General features: G+C 32.1%; 3 non-coding genes across 3 annotated transcripts; all 3 read left to right on the plus strand.

The window, feature by feature from the left end:
* The first annotated feature begins 2172 nt into the window (after positions 1–2172).
* Positions 2173–2244, plus strand: TRNAP-UGG (transfer RNA proline (anticodon UGG)). Its single transcript has one exon. It is a non-coding gene; the product is annotated as a tRNA-Pro (tRNA).
* Positions 2245–5232: 2988 nt separating this feature from the next.
* Positions 5233–5304, plus strand: TRNAP-UGG (transfer RNA proline (anticodon UGG)). Its single transcript has one exon. It is a non-coding gene; the product is annotated as a tRNA-Pro (tRNA).
* Positions 5305–6296: 992 nt separating this feature from the next.
* On the plus strand, positions 6297–6368 carry TRNAP-UGG (transfer RNA proline (anticodon UGG)). The gene has a single exon. It is a non-coding gene; the product is annotated as a tRNA-Pro (tRNA).
* The last annotated feature ends 15 nt before the right edge of the window (positions 6369–6383 follow it).

A 6383-nucleotide genomic window follows, 5' to 3' on the forward strand; every position in this document is an offset into this window, starting at 1 on the left:
TTTCAGATTCTTTGACATGGTTCCATTATCTTATTGAAGTCAATTTCCTGAGTGAATTTCAACTGAATGTTGTTTTTTCAAAACTCTCAAAATAGATTGGATTTACTTATTTGCACAATTGAATTTTGTTTTTTGTCAAACTGCTAAAATTATTTGTAAGTACTTATCTGCACATAGCATGTGACATGTCTTGGGTTTTATCCATCAGAAAAACTCTGCTGGGCATCATAAAACTTTGCACAGCAACTTCCAAGCAAGTATACTTAGAAAAATATTGACTATTAGGAAATATTTTATTTATGCTAATATTTCCTCCTTGTATACATTAGTGACTGCTTTAAAAGAATACCATTTTCACAAAGACACAGTTAAGAAATCAAATAAACCACACTTATTTCAGTTGGCTCATTGGTCTAGGGGTATAATTATCGCTTTGGGTGCGAGAGGTCCCGGTTTCAAATCCCGGATGAGCCCTCTATTTCTTTTTTACGGTGCATCTCATGGTTTATATATATCTGATTTTCTCAATTAGCTAAGTCAATAGCATCAACTGAGTTTTGTTTTTGCCATACTCCCAATAGAATTTGTACATACTTATGAATCTTGCCTTCATCATTTTTCAATTGCCTTTCTTCTATTTATGCATGATTTACACATAGCTTTTGACAAGTCTTGGGTTTTATCGATCAGACAAGTCCAAACTCTGTAGCCATTTTTAAATCTTGTCACTGCACTTTCCAAATAAGCACACAAAGAAAACTATCAATAGAATCTTACGGAAACATTTTAGTTCTTCTAAAAATAAGAGCATACTTATTCAAATTTCAACTGTATTGTGGTATATTAGGAAAACTGCAGGTTCCCTACTGTCTAGATAGCTTTGAATGTTTTAAAAGAATAGTCTCATTTTGAAACACAAAAAGATCAAAATGAAATTGCAAGGTTTTCTTTTGCCTTTCTTCTGGGTCTGGAAGCATGATTTGTACATTGCATATGACAAGTCTTTAGCTTCATCCATGAGAGAAGTCCAAACTCTGTAGGCACTCACAAATCTTGTCCCTGCACTTTTCCTACATGCATACTTAGAAAACTATCTACTGGACCATAAGGAAATATGTTATTTATTCTACAAATTCATTTTTACATAAATGTATATGGTGTTTTGAAAAACAAAAAGCTATTTTCTTTAAATCAATTGAAAAATCAAAAGAAAAATGTTCAGGTAGGTGGCTTGTTGGTCTAGGGTTATGATTCTTGCTTAGGGTGTGAGAGGTCCCAGGTTCAAATCATGGACGAGCCCAAATATTCTGATTCTTTGACATAGTTCCATTATCTTATTGAAGTCAATTTCCTGAGTAAAATCTTCAACTGAATATTAATTTTTAAAAACTCACAAAATAGATTGGATTTACTTATCTGCACAATTGAATTTTGTTTTTTGTCAAACTGCTAAAATTATTTGTAATTACTTACCTGCACATAGCATGTGACATGTCTTGGGTTTTATCCATCAGAAAAACTATGCTGGGCATCATAAAACTTTGCACAGCAATTTCCAAGCAAGTATACTTAGAAAAATATTGACTATTAGGAAATATTTTATTTATGATAATATTTCCTCCTTGTATACATTAGTGACTGCTTTAAAATAATACAATTTTCACATAAAAACAGTTAAGAAATCAAATAAAACATGCTTACTTGATGATTCTATGACTCTCACTTTGGGTGTGAGAGGTCCCGGGTTCAATTCCTGGATGAGCCCAACTTTTCAGATTCTTTGACATGGTTCCATTATCTTATTGAAGTCAATTTCCTGAGAGAATTTCAACTGAATGTTGTTTTTTCAAAACTCTCAAAATAGATTGGATTTACTTATTTGCACAATTGTAATTTTGTATTTTGTCAAACTGCTAAAATTATTTGTAAATACTTATTTGCACATAGCATGTGACATGTCTTGGGTTTTATCCATCAGAAAAACTCTGCTGGGCATCATAAAACTTTGCACAGCAATTTCCAAGCAAGTATACTTAGAAAAATATTGACTATTAGGAAATATTTTATTTATGCTAATATTTCCTCCTTGTATACATTAGTGACTGCTTTAAAAGAATACCATTTTCACATAAAAACAGTAAAGAAATCAAATAAACCACACTTATATCAGTTGGCTCGTTAGTCTAGGGGTATGATTCTGGCTTTGGGTGCGAGAGGTCCCGGGTTCAAATCCCGGACAAGCCCTCTATTTCCTTTGTCACTGCACTTTCCAAATAAGCACACAAAGAAAACTATCTATAGAATAAATAGGGTTATGATTCTTGCTTAGGGTTTGAGAGGTCCCAGGTTCAAATCATGAACGAGCCCAAATTTTCAGATTCTTTGACATAGTTCCATTATCTTATTGAAGTCAATTTCCTGAGTAAAATCTTCAACTGAATATTATTTTTTAAAAACTCACAAAATAGATTGGATTTACTTATTTGCACAATTGAATTTTGTTTTTTGTCAAACTGCTAAAATTATTTGTAATTACTTACCTGCACATAGCATGTGACATGTCTTGGGTTTTATCCATCAGAAAAACTCTGCTGGGCATCATAAAACTTTGCACAGCAATTTCCAAGCAAGTATACTTAGAAAAATATTGACTATTAGGAAATATTTTATTTATTCTAATATTTCCACCTTGTATACATTAGTGACGGCTTTAAAATAATACAAATTTCACATAAAAACAGTTAAGAAATCAAAAAAAACATGCTTACTTGATGATTCTATGACTCTCACTTTGGGTGTGAGAGGTCCCGGGTTCAAATCCTGGATGAGCCCAACTTTGCAGATTCTTTGACATGGTTCCATTATCTTATTGAAGTCAATTTCCTGAGTGAATTTCAACTGAATGTTGTTTTTTCAAAACTCTCAAAATAGATTGGATTTACTTATTTGCACAATAGAATTTTGTATTTTGTCAAACTGCTAAAAATATTTGTAAATACTTATTTGCACATAGCATGTGACATGTCTTGGGTTTTATCCATCAGAAAAACTCTGCTGGGCATCATAAAACTTTGCACAGCAATTTCCAAGCAAGTATACTTAGAAAAATATTGACTATTAGGAAATATTTTATTTATGCTAATATTTCCTCCTTGTATAAATTAGTGACTGCTTTAAAATAATACCATTTTCACATAAAAACAGTTAAGAAATCAAATAAACCACACTTATTTCAGTTGGCTCGTTGGTCTAGGGATATGATTCTCGCTTTGGGTGCGAGAGATCCCGGGTTCAAATCCCGTATGAGACCTCAATTTCTTTTGTCACTGCACTTTCCAAATAAGCACACAAAGAAAACTATCAATAGAATCTTACGGAAACATTTTAGTTGTTCTAAAATTAAGAGCATACTTATTCAAATTTCAACTGTATTGTGGTATATTAGGAAAACTGCAGGTTCCCTACTGTCTAGATAGCTTTGAATGTTTTAAAGAATAGTCTCATTTTGAAACACAAAAAGTTCAAAAATGAAATTGCAAGGTTTTCTTTTGCCTTTCTTCTGTGTCTGTAAGCATGATTTGTACATTGCATATGACAAGTCTTTAGCTTCGTCCATGAGAGAAGTCCAAACTCTGAAGACACTCACAAATCTTGTCCCTGCACTTTTCCTATATGCATACTTAGAAAACTATCTACTGGACCATAAGGAAATATTTTATTTATTCTACAAATTCATTTTTACATAAATGTATATGGTGTTTTTAAAAACAAATAGCTATTTTCTTTAAATCAATTGAAAAATCAATAGAACAATGTTCAGGTAGGTGGCTTGTTGGTCTAGGGTTATGATTCTTGCTTAGGGTTTGAGAGGTCCCAGGTTCAAATCATGAACGAGCCCAAATTTTCAGATTGTTTGACATAGTTCCATTATCTTATTGAAGTCAATTTCCTGAGTAAAATCTTCAACTGAATATTATTTTTTAAAAACTCACAAAATAGATTGGATTTACTTATTTGCACAATTGAATTTTGTTTTTTGTCAAACTGCTAAAATTATTTGTAATTACTTACCTGCACATAGCATGTGACATGTCTTGGGTTTTATCCATCAGAAAAACTCTGCTGGGCATCATAAAACTTTGCACAGCAATTTCCAAGCAAGTATACTTAGAAAAATATTGACTATTAGGAAATATTTTATTTATTCTAATATTTCCACCTTGTATACATTAGTGACGGCTTTAAAATAATACAAATTTCACATAAAAACAGTTAAGAAATCAAAAAAAACATGCTTACTTGATGATTCTATGACTCTCACTTTGGGTGTGAGAGGTCCCGGGTTCAAATCCTGGATGAGCCCAACTTTGCAGATTCTTTGACATGGTTCCATTATCTTATTGAAGTCAATTTCCTGAGTGAATTTCAACTGAATGTTGTTTTTTCAAAACTCTCAAAATAGATTGGATTTACTTATTTGCACAATTGAATTTTGTTTTTTGTCAAACTGCTAAAATTATTTGTAATTACTTACCTGCACATAGCATGTGACATGTCTTGGGTTTTATCCATCAGAAAAACTCTGCTGGGCATCATAAAACTTTGCACAGCAATTTCCAAGCAAGTATACTTAGAAAAATATTGACTATTAGGAAATATTTTATTTATTCTAATATTTCCACCTTGTAAACATTAGTGACGGCTTTAAAATAATAAAATTTTCACATAAAAACAGTTAAGAAATCAAATAAAACATGCTTACTTGATGATTCTATGACTCTCACTTTGGGTGTGAGAGGTCCTGGGTTCAAATCCTGGATGAGCCCAACTTTGCAGATTCTTTGACATGGTTCCATTATCTTATTGAAGTCAATTTCCTGAGTGAATTTCAACTGAATGTTGTTTTTTCAAAACTCTCAAAATAGATTGGATTTACTTATTTGCACAATTGAATTTTGTATTTTGTCAAACTGCTAAAATTATTTGTAAATACTTATTTGCACATAGCATGTGACATGTCTTGGGTTTTATCCATCAGAAAAACTCTGCTGGGCATAATAAAACTTTGCACAGCAATTTCCAAGCAAGTATACTTAGAAAAATATTGACTATTAGGAAATATTTTATTTATGCTAATATTTCCTCCTTGTATACATTAGTGACGGCTTTAAAAGAATACCATTTTCACATAAAAACAGTAAAGAAATCAAATAAACCACACTTATATCAGTTGGCTCGTTAGTCTAGGGGTATGATTCTGGCTTTGGGTGCGAGAGGTCCCGGGTTCAAATCCCGGACAAGCCCTCTATTTCTTTTGTCACTGCACTTTCCAAATAAGCACACAAAGAAAACTATCAATAGAATCTTACGGAAACATTTTAGTTGTTCTAAAAATAAGAGCATACTTATTCAAATTTTAACTGTATTGTGGTATATTAGGAAAACTGCAGGTTCCCTACTGTCTAGATAGCTTTGAATGTTTTAAAGAATAGTCTCATTTTGAAACACAAAAAGTTCAAAAATGAAATTGCAAGGTTTTCTTTTGCCTTTCTTCTGTGTCTGGAAGCATGATTTGTACATTGCATATGACAAGTCTTTAGCTTCGTCCATGAGAGAAGTCCAAACTCTGTAGGCACTCACAAATCTTGTCCCTGCACTTTTCCTATATGCATACTTAGAAAACTATCTACTGGACCATAAGGAAATATTTTATTTATTCTACAAATTCATTTTTACATAAATGTATATGGTGTTTTTAAAAACAAAAAGCTATTTTCTTTAAATCAATTGAAAAATCAATAGAAAAATGTTCAGGTAGGTGGCTTGTTGGTCTAGGGTTATGATTCTTGCTTAGGGTTTGAGAGGTCCCAGGTTCAAATCATGAACGAGCCCAAATTTTCAGATTCTTTGACATAGTTCCATTATCTTATTGAAGTCAATTTCCTGAGTAAAATCTTCAACTGAATATTATTTTTTAAAAACTCACAAAATAGATTGGATTTATTTGCACAATTGAATTTTGTTTTTTGTCAAACTGCTAAAATTATTTGTAATTACTTACCTGCACATAGCATGTGACATGTCTTGGGTTTTATCCATCAGAAAAACTCTGCTGGGCATCATAAAACTTTGCACAGCAATTTCCAAGCAAGTATACTTAGAAAAATATTGACTATTAGGAAATATTTTATTTATGCTAATATTTCCTCCTTGTATACATTAGTGACGGCTTTAAAAGAATACCATTTTCACATAAAAACAGTAAAGAAATCAAATAAACCACACTTATATCAGTTGGCTCGTTAGTCTAGGGGTATGATTCTGGCTTTGGGTGCGAGAGGTCCCGGGTTCAAATCCCGGACAAGCCCTCTATTTCCTTTGTC

This window comes from Taudactylus pleione, unplaced genomic scaffold, assembly GCF_031769625.1.
Source record: "Taudactylus pleione unplaced genomic scaffold, aTauple2 ptg000317l, whole genome shotgun sequence".
NCBI lineage: Eukaryota > Metazoa > Chordata > Amphibia > Anura > Myobatrachidae > Taudactylus > Taudactylus pleione.